The sequence below is a fragment of the Thermobia domestica genome, chromosome 16 (assembly GCF_964235325.1).
Source record: "Thermobia domestica chromosome 16, izTheDome1.hap1.1, whole genome shotgun sequence".
Taxonomy (NCBI): domain Eukaryota; kingdom Metazoa; phylum Arthropoda; class Insecta; order Zygentoma; family Lepismatidae; genus Thermobia; species Thermobia domestica.
In genome coordinates this window covers 18,033,455-18,048,870 of record NC_137469.1, presented here as the reverse complement: position 1 = coordinate 18,048,870, position 15,416 = coordinate 18,033,455, and the positions used below count along the sequence as shown (strand labels likewise).

The window sequence follows — 15,416 nt, the reverse complement described above, 5'->3', positions numbered from 1 at the left end:
ACCGACTTGTTACTATTTCTTTTTTAAACACGAATGAATGAAATAAGTAATAGTTTGTTCCAATTGAAGCAATACAAAGGATGATTTGCAAGCACAATTTCTTTGGCTGTTTTGTAGCTGGTGGGTGTAGCCAAGCGGTGTAAAGATGATAATTACTCACTTTCTTCGTTTGCATGTCTAAGGGGATCATTCGGAAGCAATGTTGAAGAAATTGTACATACAAGAAATGCAAGAAGTCATTGTAACTGACATGCCGATTATCACTAACAAAATATTAAATATTGCTTTCGTTGACGCAATCCATATCGGAATAGTTCCCCAAGTCTCTGGCATTACCCATCAGGTCACGAAACAAATTTCTTTGTGTGGTATTATTTGTACAGATGAACTCTCACTTAGGAACTTAAAATTTTAAAGTCATTGGCCCTAACTAAATATTTTTCATTTATTATTATTTTGCTACCGTATTATAAATCTTTACAAAGGTTAGCTGTATGAGTTGTAGCCTATAATCACCAATGAAATAGGCATTTTTTCTGGAAATACCTAATTATATGTACCATAAAATTCGTGTATTTTTTAAATTTCTACTTTGCCGCCAACTTGTCAAACTGTACGTTATCTTCTGTATTTGTCAGCTCATTTATTGAATGTATAGTTACAAATCATAAGTTTGAAACGCGCTACTGCCTTTCATGTGAAGCTCGACATATTTTAAATACATTTTTAGGAATATTTCTCGTGCAGCTTTACTTTTGCCGCACAACTCGAAATAATTGTTCATAAATTACAAGTCTTTCACAAATTCCTTCTTATTGTTTACTAAATGATTTGCGCTGGCCGACATGGAAACTTGTCAAATGGAATAGTTAAATTTCAAGGGGACCATCATAATCAATTGTTGAAAATTAAAATTCTTCTAGGATTTGCGCGTAAATACGGCGTCCGGATGTATGCATAAAAACTGGAATGCAAAAAATAAGAAACAACCTGTGCTAGTAGGCCACTAAAAAGCACGAATGCTATCTCACCGAGTCACGGTAGGGCGAAGCTGAAGGGCGCGAGCTCTAGCGAGGGGTTGCGTCCGAAGGGAGCAGGTGCGTCAGCGAAGATTGGTATATGCAAAAATAAAGATAGTGAAATGAGTGGATTTTGGTAATGATATGAGTTTCAATAATTCTTGTCACGGTTTCATACTTGTAGCGTTCCACTTGTAAACATAAAATACAACTTCTGTACACTGTGCACAAATACAGCACCGGTGGAAAATAGTTTCTAATGCAACCATCATTTATATACATTCACTTATTTTATCCGTAGTAAAGTACTCGTGAGGATTTTACACTATACTTCGCGTCACCCGAATTGGCGTGTGGCATCAACCAATAAGCTTACAGTGCGCTGTTACTAAACCTTCATGGAGGAATCAAATCATTGATAATTAATTTTGTTCGTATTTGTGGACAATTATGAATGGTTAGGTTCCTCCCTGAAGGTATAGTAACAGCGTACTGCGAGCTTGTTGGCTGATGCCACACGCCAAATCGAGGGACGTGAACTATGGTAACCTACACATGTAAACATAAAATACAGGTGTATTACTTTGTATTTAACTCTATCGCTTGCAGAATATTTTTTATGTCATTTCATGGAGAGTAGGGAATTTTACATGTAAATCTTTCAAAATTTGGTGCGCCGAAAGTAAAAAAAGCACCATATTTACTATAAATTCAAAGGTAAATAAGTTGACCAAAATGCAAGTAGTAGCAAGTAGTAAGAATGACGTAATGTACTATACACTGGCTCACGCACAACAATGCATGATATGTTTAACTTTTGTAATATAGTGCTGATGGGGTTCATTAAAATTTTACTTAGGTGTTTTTTCTTTCTTTTTTCCTTGAACATAAAATATGAGTTAGGATACGTAGGTTGGCTTTGGTTAGCTTAGTTTAGTATACATTTGGTAAACTCCTTCTATAATACTCCAGCAAACGTAAAAATTTGTGAATTGTGCATTAATATCACAAAAATCATGTTCAAGTTTTCTCTTATACTGCTTACATACACAACTGCTAGGTCGTAATTAATGAATGTCTTAAAATGTTTTATACGGCTTCATTCTGCAGTGGATTGTGTTAACGAAATGTAAAGTATGACTTTTTTTTTACGATTCTCGGTATGCAATTATAATTATTTATTGCATTGTTTGTGTTCGTTTGCGATCCGCAGATTTTGCGAACATTAATACGAAATTAGACTCATATACTGTTATTTAGCGTTGCACGGTACCGTACAAATAGCTTCTAATCTTTGCATTTAGTGTTTAGATGTACCGTTACGTACAATATTATGTCCCAGCAACTGTTCGGAATATTTTTTTCCAATATATTGTACGACAGTCATTTCAAAAGTTCTCCACACTGAAAGATGTTATGCAAGCTAATAATTTATTGTACAAAATACCTTTACAGGCCGTCAATACAATCTCCATACTTGTTTATGACAGCTTCCCAACATTTTGCAAATTTTGTATTCTGGATATTGCACCTTCATTGTTGAGGTGCCTGATCACTGGGTCACCTTACTGAAAGCTTCGTCAATCTAATCTAAACGTTTTCCACAGAGTAATTCTTTTAATTTGGGAAACAAATCAAAATCTGGTGGGCTCAAATCAGGACTATATTGGGAAGGGAAGTATTTTCCATCCATACTTGTTAATTGTCACCCTTACTTGTAGATCAGTGTGCGGCCTTGCATTATCGTTCAGAATGAGGACACCAGCTGCAAGCATGTCAGGATTTCTTTCAATAATTTTCGGGCGCAAAACATTTTGCAGAAACAGCTTGTAGTATACGCATGGTATAGACTCTATTGTAGCCATCTTTCCATTCGTATCATACGCGAGGATCACTGAGTTAAACGTTTGATTTTTCCTAGCGGAATTTCTTCGGGCCTGAAGAGTCTGAACTGTTTTATTGTGACGACTGAAACTTCAATTCTGGTTCAAACTCTCATATCCAGGTTTCATCAATTGCAACAGTCGTTTAAAGAAACTGATTTTCTGTTTGATAGCGTTGAAGCAATTTTTCTGCGATTCTTTTGCAACATGTTTCTGCTCTTTACTCAGATCATGCGGAACCCATCTCATCTTCAGCTTCTCAGTAATAATTCTGTAAAGTGAAGTGACCGATATTTTGGCCTCATATGCAATTTTCTTACATGTTTTCGTCGACCCTCTCTCAAAATGTCATTCACAATAATCTCAGGAGTGTAGTCTGTTGCAATTGATGGTCTTTCACTTCTTGGGGTGTCCGCAGTGCTTACACGACCTTCACGGAAACGAGCTGAGCACCGAAATACAGTGCTATGATCAGTGGCGTATTTAGGGGTGGGGCTTCCGGGCTTAATCCCCCCCCGAAATCTTATTTACTATAGTAAAGTATATGAAATATCTTGCAGAATTTTCACATTTTCAGGCAAAGCCCCCCCGAAAGTTAGCAAAGCCCTCCCTGAAACAAAATCGTAAATACGCCACTGGCTATGATCCACTACAATATTTCGACAAACCTCCCGCAAAGCATTGTATATTTCAGTTGGATTCTTTCCACATAGAGTTTCGATGGTGATATAGGAACGCTTATCATCATGTGTAACGCAATTTCAGGCAGGTTCACCACTGAATTTCTCACAACACAGCTAAGCAAACCAGAAAACAGAAACAATCGTCAAGCCCAAACTCTGACCCACAACTGACCTAAAAGTGAACTTGATCAAACCACTCAAACGGTCGTGCATAGGCTGTGTGCAAGACTTTTGAAATGACCCTCGTATTTATATCTGGACCCTCTCATTTCGTAACTGTTTGCGTCAACACAAAGCGAAAATAAGTATTTCGGTTTTACTTTCACGTGGTGACGTGTTTGTTTTCTAGGACACAGTCCCACGTAGCACAGGATGGTGCTTGTCTCTCTCTCTTGTCTTCATTTACGCGCATATGCACTGTCGCTGACATGCCTCCTCTATACGAACAAAAGCCCGCGTGAGTTTCCAACTTCATTCTGTTCAAATAGATGAAATGATGCAGAGGTGGCATGTTGCAGACCACCATGCAGAGGTTTGTACTATTTTTCCGAGAATAATCGCTTTTCACACATATCATTTTGCAGAATATCATAAATCTATATTCAATTATTCTGAACCATTGTACAAAAACAAAAGATTTTGATTAAATTATAATAGGAAAATTGTGTGGTTATGCCTTCTTAAAGTTAAACTGCGAGGGCACGGTTGCTCAATGGTACAGCACTTACCTCTGGTGCGTGGGGTCCCTGATACGATTTCCGATCCAGTAAGTTTGTGGTGGATAACATCGTGTCCATGAGGTTGTCAAGTACTCTCGCTTTCTCTCACATTCTCATCCCCTTATTCTTCTATCATCAATCACTTGCCTTAATCATTGTCCCTCCTTAGCCTAAATGGCATAAACATGGGACGTTATACAGAAAGTTATGCTGTGCTAAGGAATACGATCTCGTATATAATTTGCAGAACTATGGAATATTCTTTACACAGTATGTTTACATTGTTTTGTTTACAACTTACCCACCTTTGCTAACGCGCCCGGTCCCTATAGATACCTTGAGTTTCCACTACTTTGGCCCTGCCCTGACTTGGTTAAATACTTCCTTGCTTTTTGTAGTCATCTAGATTGGATTCTTTTTATACTGTACTCGTTTACTCGTCAACTCACTACGGATCCAACCGTTCATGGTCCCACCAGGTTCTCCGTTTCTTAACCGATCCCATACATTTCTTGTTATTAATGGCCACTTAACAGGGGTTGTTTGGTGTTTGTTCCACATAGCTTTTATGGCATATTTCTACATGCTGTACTTTTACTCATGAGATTTGAGTCCTCATAAGGGTATCGGCTCCTATGAATCCAAAAATACAACTCAATTCTTAAAAAACAATATTCATACATTATTTGTAGTTAATTTCGTGGTGAATGAAATACAAAATAAACTGTGTATGGTCCCCTAAAATTGGATAGTACGTATAAATATTGGATGATTTGAAAAATTTTGCTACCATTTAAGAGAACTTAGCCTATGTATTTTCAATTCAAATTTTACAACTATTAATATCTACGTTTTATTGTCTTTTCTAACTTATATTCAGGAGAAAGAAATTAAATTAAAGAAATACATGTTTATGATGATCAAGAAACAATTATTCGTACATTATGAAATTCATGAAACAGAAAACATATTCTGTTTCCGGAGTATGTTTAGTACAAGGGGTCCAGAAGCACGTAAAAAACACAAAATTTACAGGAGAAATGAGTAATACAAGCACTTAGACGTAACATGACGTAACCAAATCTAACCTAACCTAACATAAACTAACGTAAGCTAACCTGAACTAACCTAAACTAACGTAATATTAGTAGAAATAAGCGAAATTCAATCATTTTTTCGGAAAATTATGCGGGACTCCTACACTAATCTAACATAAACTGAACTAACCTAACGTAACCTAAACTAGCCTAACCTGATTAAACTAACCAACCCTACCCTAAACTAACCGAATGTGATCAGAAATTACCAAAATAGTACCGGTAACATTTTTTTAGAGAAAAGAGCTGGACCCCTTCTGCTAAACATAGGCCCTGTTTCCTTATTTTAAATAGTTTCCTTTAATTCGGCATGTCACAGAATATAACTTGTGTCACAGATTAGTACTTTAATATTTCTCCCACGCAGAGGGAAAAAAAGGAATTTTGAAACAGCGTTACCATCTTGTACAGCACAAAATTCTCGGCTTTTACAGAGTACCGAATATCTCGGTAAGTACTTGACTTATCGATCTCAAATAAACGTGATAATGCTCCGTATGACATACTGATTTGCTCTATGAATTTTAAATCATACTGTACTAGGGACCTTTTTCAAGATATTGCACTATTTCCAAATTCAACTTTTCTCTCTTCTGTTGTGGCAACACTGTTTAACTGATCCTTCCAAACTTGAAGTCATTTTAAAGAGTTCTTCCCAGTATTTAATTTAATGTGCACAAATAGTTACTACTTCATTCCTTGTGTGTGTTAAAGGCGTTTAAATTTGACACATGTTTAACATTATTTCTCAAAAGGTATGCGACACTGATCTGCGAGTGTCATCTCTTTCGTCTTTGTTTTCATTGCTGATTCGAATTATGAAATTAAATTTAGGTCATTCCATTTAAAAAATCATAACTTTAAATTGGGTTGGCAACACTGTTCACCTGGTGATGTTACCCAATACATCGATGGATGTCCCCCTTTCTTTAGTTGCTTTGTACAAAGTTTCGCTTCTCTCTCTCTCTCGGTTCCTCTGTTATAAAGGTGGGACATTATAAATGGTGCACCCGGTATATATATAGGCTATATATATATAATATACTTTCAACATATATCGTGTTGGTCACATTAAAATATTATACATTCAGACATTACAAGATGGTTCTTCGTTCTATCCATCTTTCTTAATTACCATAACAACATCAAACAGATGAACAAGTCGTCATAGCAACGAAATTAAGAAATATTTTGATATGATATAAATATTTAAATTGTTTCTTTATAATTTTCTTCTTCTTCTTCTTAATTGCTTGTGCCTTTAAAAGAGCACTTTTACCCGTAAATATAAACAATACTTAGAAAGAATATAAACAATACTTAGAATATAAATAATACATACAAAAATAGACACTATCGTTGTATGGTGTAGGTTCGAATTGAGTTGGAAGTTTCTTTTATTTATATGTATGAGTGATGATGTTTCGAGTATGTATATACACGGCAATGGTAATATTTTTAGTTTCCCAGAAAATAATTCCATACGACAGAATTGACTGGATCAAGCCGAAATAAGTTGTTTTCAATGTTTCCGTAGTTAGAATCTTACTGAGTTTACGTATAAGGTAGACTCTCGCGCTTAGTTTCCTCAACAAATAATTCACATTTTCATCCTAGGTTAACTTTATTTTTGTTCCTAAAATCTATTTTTAATCCTAAAAATTTATAAGTGTCAGATACCTGCATGAGTTCCCTGTGTATGTGTATTTGTTGTATATTTAGAGCTCAGCTCTCGCTCATTAAAACTTATTATTGTTGTTTTCGCTATATTTAAGTTGAGTTGGTTTGTTTTAACCCATTCTGTAAGTTTATTTGTTATGTTCTTAAATATGTATTTCTCGGAGCAAGGCTTATTTGGGATTGCTTATAAAGTATTTATCCTAAACATTTTGCCATTCAGTGTCTACAACCAACTTTCTTTCCTTTTGACTTCTTAAGAGGTAATTTCTTGAAGTGTGGATATTCTCAGTTACCTTTATCCTTTGAGTTAAGTCTTCTTGCATTAAAGTTTATTATCTTTGTGCAATGGCCCGTGGAAATTTTCGTAACCAAATGTTGCTAATAAAACTCCAACTGACCAAAGCAATATATATATATATATATATATATATATATATATATATATATATATATATATATATACATATATATATATATACAGAGTGTTTCAGATAAAACGTCCAGTGCTTATAAACCCGAAACGGCTCAGAATAAAAAGATGAAACAAAAACTGAGATAGGAAATATCATAGGGCACATCACATGTTGTTGTTGTGGGATCCCCCAGGGCCCTCCTTCAAAGGGGCCCAGGGGCCAACTTCAAATTTTCAAAAGGGAACATGTATTGAATCATACCTCATTCAATAGTCCTTGGAAAACGAAACAATTTTTGTATGAAACAATTTTCGATTTGGGCCACCGTTTTCAAGATGGCCGCAAAAAGTACTGTATCAGTTTGAAGTTGGCACCTGGGCCCCCTTCACGGAGTTCCCTGAGGGTCACCACAACAACACCACTTGATATGCTTTATCATCGTTCCTTATCTCAGTTTTTGTTTCATCTCTCTATTCTCAGCCGTTTCTGATTTAGGCCTATAAGCACTGGACGTTTTATCTGATACAGGACCCACTTTTTGCGGCCATTTTGAAAACGGTGGCCCAAATCGAAAATTGTTTCCTACAAAAGTTGTTTCGTTTTTCAAGTACTATCGAACGAGGTATGATTCAATACATTTTCCCATTTGAAAATTTGAAGTTGGCTCCTGGGCCCCCTTGAAGGAGGGCCCTGGGGGTCACCACAACACCATGTGATGTGCCCTATGACATTTTCCTATCTCAGTTTTGTTTCATCTTTTTATTCTGAGCCATTTCTGACTTATAAGCACTGAACGTTTTATCTGAAATACCCTATATATATATATATATATATATATATATATATATATATATATATATATATATATATTTGTGTTACAGTTTCGGCTACGTAACATAACCTTCATCAGAGGCATCAAATAATGTGTCTGATGTAGGCTATGTTAGGTAGCCGAAACTCTAACACAAATATATAATCTTAATAATATATATATATACTGCTTTGATCAGTTTGAGTTTTATTAGAAATCTTGAATTTTTTAAAGCTGAAATGAATAATTTACAAACCAAATGTTAAAAAAAAAAAAAAAATCATCTTTCACGTTGATAATGGGCATGTGTCATAGTCTTCTATGTGTATTTTGTTTTCCTTTTATTTTTTTTAATGTAACAATGCCTTGAAATTTCCATTTAGCAAAGTTGTCTAATTTATTTTTAAAAAATAATCAACAATTACAAACGAAAAAAGTAATTGATGTAACAATGCTTTCAATTCTTTACTATAACAACCGAAATTTCCTGAAATTTTTAAACGCAGCTAATGAATGGTAAGTTTATATATTTAATATTTAAATTTGCACAACTTTACTTTGTCTTCAAAATATTCTACAATGTGTAAAGAGAGAGAGTTTAGTTTATTTTATCTTATTTGATTTGTGTTTGTGATTCAAATTTTAACATATGCTCAAAATAACGTTATTGTACATAAATTTTTGAACATTTAACCAAAGATACCATTTCATATTTAAATAAAAATGGCATGATACTTCGGGCTGTTCTAACTGATACTGTAACTTGGCACTAATTTTTCTCTACAGATCTTGTTTCTTCTCCCAATCGTTTATCATGTCATCATGGGTTTATCATCCCATGACCTCCAGTTACCTGAATAAGCTTTTCTATCCAGAATTTTCATAAATTTCGGTTCATTTCAAGTAAAAATTTCTTCCATTTTAGAAGAAGAAAAGGAGCCTAAAATGCTAACTACGTTACCTCGCTGTATTGCTAAACTAATGCACTGAAACAAAAATTGTTTACTTCTCGGGTCTCCCATCTTGAGACTTAATTTCAATCCAATTTGCTTTAGAAATTCCCTAGCTTCCTGGCTAAAAACTCTCATAATTTCAGTAGCAAAGGCGATGAACATATGATCTTTATAATGATTTCATGTGTTTTCGCTTAAGGCTGTTTCAGTAGCATACCCTGCCTCTTTGCATGTTGAAGTCAAATGAGAAGGTGCAAAGGGGTTGATGTCACTCCATTTGGTTGTTTCCCATCATCTCAGGACATTCCAGGTGGTTCTAAAATACTTGGGATATTAATTCTGGCAAGGGCTCGTTTAATTATGTTATTTAACTCCCCATGACGAGAACTCCACTCCTAGATCAACTTAGTGCATGTAAACTTTTTTCATCAACCTGTTCTTGACATGTACATTTGAAACTGTGACAGATATTTAACCCGAAACGTAGAGTGATACAAATTTTAAATGTGTTGCTGTCCAAGAAAGTTCCAATACTTTTCAACGTGTAGCCTTAGTTCCAGATTCTTTTCTTTGTGGGGATTTAAAGCGAGCAATATCAGATGTATTTTCAGGAAGTAATTCTTTATCAATTATTGCTGTTAATATAATTTTATCCCAATTCTGTTGTAAGTCCAATACAACAGGAGTCTCATTATTGTATGTACCATTCCATATCTCCAATCCCTCCGCCAGGTGATGAATTTCCACTTTGTCAACTGGAATGTTTAGTATGTTGGAGACAAGTGGCTTCACTCCAAAACATGAGAACAGGAAAGTTGGAAGGCTTAAATCTGAGACTTTTCTTATGCTTAAACTTCCTAAGTGAATTGGTAAGTTTATTTGAGTACATTGATTTTCATTCAGAAAATAGTTGGTGATTGACTGTAGTGCATATTTCAAACAATTATCAAGGTGAAGTATCTTGTAAGGCGTGGACCATGTGGGAGTGGTGCGTAAAAATAAATGAATTTCGGTACTCCCAGGTAACAATGATTGAAACTGTGATTCAGCATCTTTATTTGAATTTCTAGATGTGAAGAAAAGTTCGTATTTAAATGGGTTAACTTCAAGATGAAGCTTTTTAAAATTTTTATACTTCTATTAGAGTTTCCATGTCTTGTAAAACTGACTATGCGAAACCATATGAGCTACTGTCATCTAAGTAGGAGATATTTAGTTCAGACGATGAAGTGCGATCTATTGGGTGGATGGCTAAACTAAAAAGCATTGAACTAACTGGATCTCCTTGTTGACAGTCGACTTGTGATGGAATCGTTCGTTCACCAAGAAATAAGATAGATGGTTGAATATAACTTTGCCAATATATATAGCTTTGTTTCCTTTCTTCGTCGCAAATCCGAGTTGCTGAGGTTGTAAATAAGAGGTACATTATTTATACACAGAGAAAACTGCTGCCTTGTATGCTAAACGTCTAAATATACATCCAACAACCATGGGTCTAAGTCCTTCATCCTTCTTTCGAAGTGCACATAAACTTGCACCAAAAAAATATTTAGACATTTCAAGATTCACATTTACGCTCTGTATGAGGTTTATTAAGTTTGTGATTTGTTCTAGCAGACATGATGCCGAGTTACCTGCCTATTTGGAAATAAGATCCTTCAAATGTTGAGGTGACAAACCCTCAATCCCTGATATAGAACCACTAGGAAAACTATGTATAGCTAAGCTTTCGGCATCATTCCATTATCCACTATGATTTTAGGATCAAGTTCGTTTGAAGGATCGGGTAAATTAAAATCCCTGTAAGGAGCTGGATGTTTGTTTTTGAGATTCAGAAATGTTTCCTCATTTATTGGAGCCAAAATATCATCTGATTAATAAAAATGGTTAATTAAATATCTAGAGTTAGTTATGGCAGATGTTCTCAGAAACCGTATCTCACGCTCTCGTATTAGAGCATGAGAGAAAGGTTCTAATCTCTTCTTTATAGAAGTAAAGTAAAAGTAGCCTAATTTACCTCAAGATGCTTAGTTACAATTTTATTTACACCATGTACATAATGCGATTATTTGCACAATATCTAAGTTACAAGTTAATATTATTTTCGCCAGGAAACCAACTACGATAGCTCAGATTGTCTTCCTTAGCTGAGTTTTTTCTAAAGGAAGTAATTGAACTTACAGGAAAATGTGGAATCCTCTCAACCAATGTCCAATGTTCTTTCCTTTCCACAAGGCTAACTCAAAAACTCTCTTGACGTCTCGGCTGCCTCCGTAATTCTTTTCCTCTTCCCTGTCAGCCTGAATCCCATTATATTGCCCAATTTTATCAGTCTTTTAACTTCACATTAAAGACTTGATGATTTTTTTACAATTAAAAAGTCTCATCAACTTCTATATCAATTGTCCCTTAGGACAAGTCGTTATAACCAAAGAAAACATATTAATGGTTCCTCTTCTTTTTTTCTCATTAAATCTGTTTTCAACACACATCGGAGCTTAACAGCCTTAATGCTGCTCTGGTGTTAAAGTCAGCAACTTTTGCTTCTATTCTTTTCACTAAGTTTGGTGTCTTTCTTTCTTTCTTTCTTTCTTTCTTTTCACTAGACGAGATGAGTAATTAGTTGACGCTCTTTCGTTTAAATTGTGTTTAATAATCTATGTAATAGATTTCTTGCTGCGATCCTTAGGGATTTTTGGATGAACAAAGGAAAAGGGTAATAAATTTTTGCACGACAGAAAATCATGATAATCTCTTTGCGACTGCATTTCAAGCCCCCTGTTGAAATTATTTTTATTAGCTTATGGTCGACTTTAATTTTGCAACTTCTTTAGCAAAATCTTGCGTAGTAATTTAAGATTCTGATTATTATATTTTTTTCTTGCCTTGTGTATATTCAAATCCTTGCTGGTTGGAAACCTTTTTAGACACTGAGGCAAGAAATTTCATCATTTTTCATTGAAATGGAAATATCTGTTAATGAATTTAATTGACTAATATTATTTTCCATTTATAAAAATTATGAAATATTTCCGTTGCACTAGATTTTATTGTTATTTTATTTATTTATTTAACAATCACCAGTTACAGCTAAAAGGCATTTTATACTGGATATCTAACCACAACAACAACAACAATGGAAAGGATTTTGGAAGGTATCGGCCAGGGTCTGTTTTAGTAGGTACCATCCCAGCATTTCCCTCGTAGGACTGAGGGAACACTGAAAAACTCCAGTCAAAATGGCCGACAGCGGGGATCGAACCCACGACCTCATGCATGCGAAGCCAACGCTCTACCACTTGAGCTAGAATCATTATCATCCTCAGCAGTTCCATTCGCAAAGTTTGATGACAGTTTCCTTGAACTCACCTTAAACTACAAGCAAGATAAGATTTCTTAAAATAATATATATAATTCCTATAATTCCTACACATAAAGAGGCCTCCGAAGAATCTTCAGTGTGAACAAGCTGTTATTGTGTGATGAATATTCACCTGATTAATCTACTTTGTGTGCCTTTTGGACACTTTTCCTTCGTTTCAATAGTTATATTTGTACACCACGACTTTTTTTCGATAATTTTTACTTTATTGTACTATCCTAGTTTCAATTACTGTTAAATTGCTAAACGGAAACCAATTTATGTCCTTGTGCATTTATTTTTTTCAAATAAATATGCTCAAACTTTTAAAAAATATCTTTTTTAAGAAGCAAATATGGTGAACAGAATTATTGCAAATATAATTTATAGTAAGTATGCCTTTTAGAAGTTGTAATACTGATGTATATCAAATGTCTAATGCATACTTCTTTGAAAACATGACTTCTCCCAAAGTTGTAGTTGATGAGGTAATATCGGGACAGAAATGAGACGAAATATATCATTACATAGTCGCAAAAGGTTGGTCCTATTGTGTTCAGGGAGTTTCGTATCGAATTTACTTACGTTTTCCGTAGTTATCTAATTATACTAAAAAGTATACCAAATTAATCCCATTCTACGGTATTTAACATATTACTCACGGTGTTATCTTGTAACTTGAAATCTTATTATTATTATTATTATTATTATTATTATTATTATTATTATTATTATTATTATTATTATTATTATTATTATTATTATTATTATTGTTATGTTTTTACACTTATTTCTTTCTTCTTTTTTGCAGATCTTCTTGATTCATGATATAATCTGACGAAGAGCAATCTATGATTAGTACATTTTATTGGTTTCTCTTTTGTCTGCCAAAACCTGATTGGGACCATTGGGGTCCCGTGCAATGTCATGGCAGCATTTTTGGTGAGATATTTCTTCTCAATTAACATCAACATAACTGATTTCTATACCATTGTATGCATATTTGAAGCAGATGTGAAATTTAAAGGAAAACGCGACATAGTAACCAGAATCCATTATCCTATTCTTGTTGAAAATCAACTCTCTACGGTGGCTTGGTGGTAGAGCGTTCACCTCTAGTGCGAAGAGTCTCTAGTTCAATCACAAATCATAGTTGTGGTGAACATCGTGTTCCTGAATTTCTCCTGTTTCCTTTCACACGCTCATTCCACCATATCTTTCATAATCATTCACCTCCACTAATTATCGGTCTTCTTCAGCCCAAACAGCAAATCCGTGAGGTGTTGAACTAAAGATTTATTTCATTTATTTCCACTTTTTTACCTTGCCAAGTTCACTAAAGCCACTGCAACTGGGAAATGAACAAATCATTTTATTATTATTATTATTTCATTCATACCCTACACATTCTAGCTCACCCCAAGTTTCCTAAGTCAGGGAAGACTGAACGGGATGCTCCCTTAATTTTTCCCTTTGATGACATTAAATCCAAAATGGCTGCAACAGAAGAAATTATACCAAAACATTTGTACTTTTCAAAATTTTGCTGCAGTTTAGAGTACACGTGACAAGCCTGCGTAGTCCATTAATTGGTTATTATGCATTTTCCTTTAAACTTGTTTGTTATAGAAGCAATCAATCGTACACATCTTCAAAAGAAAATCACACGGTTAGCAGATTAAGGTATTTTTAGAGGTTAGCAGATTCTTTTGCTCATATGATGATATTAAAGAAAAACAGAATTACATTTTCTCATACATTCGCTAAACTGCTATTCTGTATTAGAATATATGTGTATTGCCCATCGCTACTGAAACTGGATGAAATCTTTCTTCATAGAAATATTTTCAACAGTCTTCATTTGTAGAGGAAATATACAAACGGTATACAAGAACTAAAACTAGAGAAATCCAAAGAATGGAACTTTAATAAGAAAAAAAAAAAGGGATTACGAGGACATGGCAGAAAATTTGGGAACATTTCGGGGAGACAATTTTCTTGCGGGGGAACTACGGGATATGCTGTTGTCGTTGTCAGTTAATATTTGGTTACTGACTTAAAAAAAAAAAAGCATTCATAATGCAAACTAGAGAATTTCTGGGCTGTAATTCCTGATATCCTCTTATCGGTACGGTCCTAAATCTGTCCCTTGCTTAACTCGATCTTATAAGTCTAGAGGCGGAGACTTATGCCGCTGTGCAGAACTATTAATGAAATATTTACCTACGAAATATGAAAAAAAAAATCGCCTTAACAGCGTTGCCAATATCTACAATAATTATCAAATCACACGATAATTTTGATCCCTGAATGATATGCGATAGCTGATGCACGATTATAAGAAAGTATACAATAATTTAATATCTCCTGGTAAAATGCAAAAATTGTTCTTAGGGATCATTCATTGCGTGAAAAAAAGTATGAATTTTGCCACATGTATATGACAAAATTACTCAAAACATTAGAAAGGAGACCAATGTCTCGAGAAGTTAAAACATTCAGGTAAATTAACGTTAATAGGGTAATAGTTTAAATATTTTTATGTTACACTGTTAGCTACATTTTACGTTTATTGTACTTTAAAATCATAAAAACATTTTACCTGTTTACTCATGTTTATTATTACTGGGTAATTGGTTAATCGGATCATTGCAATTTAACATACATTTTGAACATTGATAAACACACCGTAAAATTGATCCAAACCACTACTAGTTAAAATTGTATTCCAGGAAAGTAGTTCCAACCGGAATCAAACCGGGTACCACGTACACAGGAAATCCGGGTTATCTAC

General features: G+C 34.5%; 1 long non-coding RNA gene across 3 annotated transcripts in view; it reads left to right on the top strand.

Moving 5' to 3' along the window:
• The first annotated feature begins 385 nt into the window (after positions 1-385).
• LOC145672937 (uncharacterized) overlaps positions 386-15,416 on the top strand; it is a 42,538-nt gene continuing 27,507 nt past the window's right edge. For 2 of the 3 annotated variants that reach the window (XR_014128703.1, XR_014128706.1), the window contains exons 1-2: positions 3,932-4,117; positions 13,434-13,564. This is a non-coding gene — a long non-coding RNA (uncharacterized LOC145672937). Of the gene's footprint in view, positions 486-3,931; positions 4,118-13,433; positions 13,565-15,416 lie in introns of those variants that run through there. The other variant, XR_014128705.1, reaches the window with a different exon arrangement.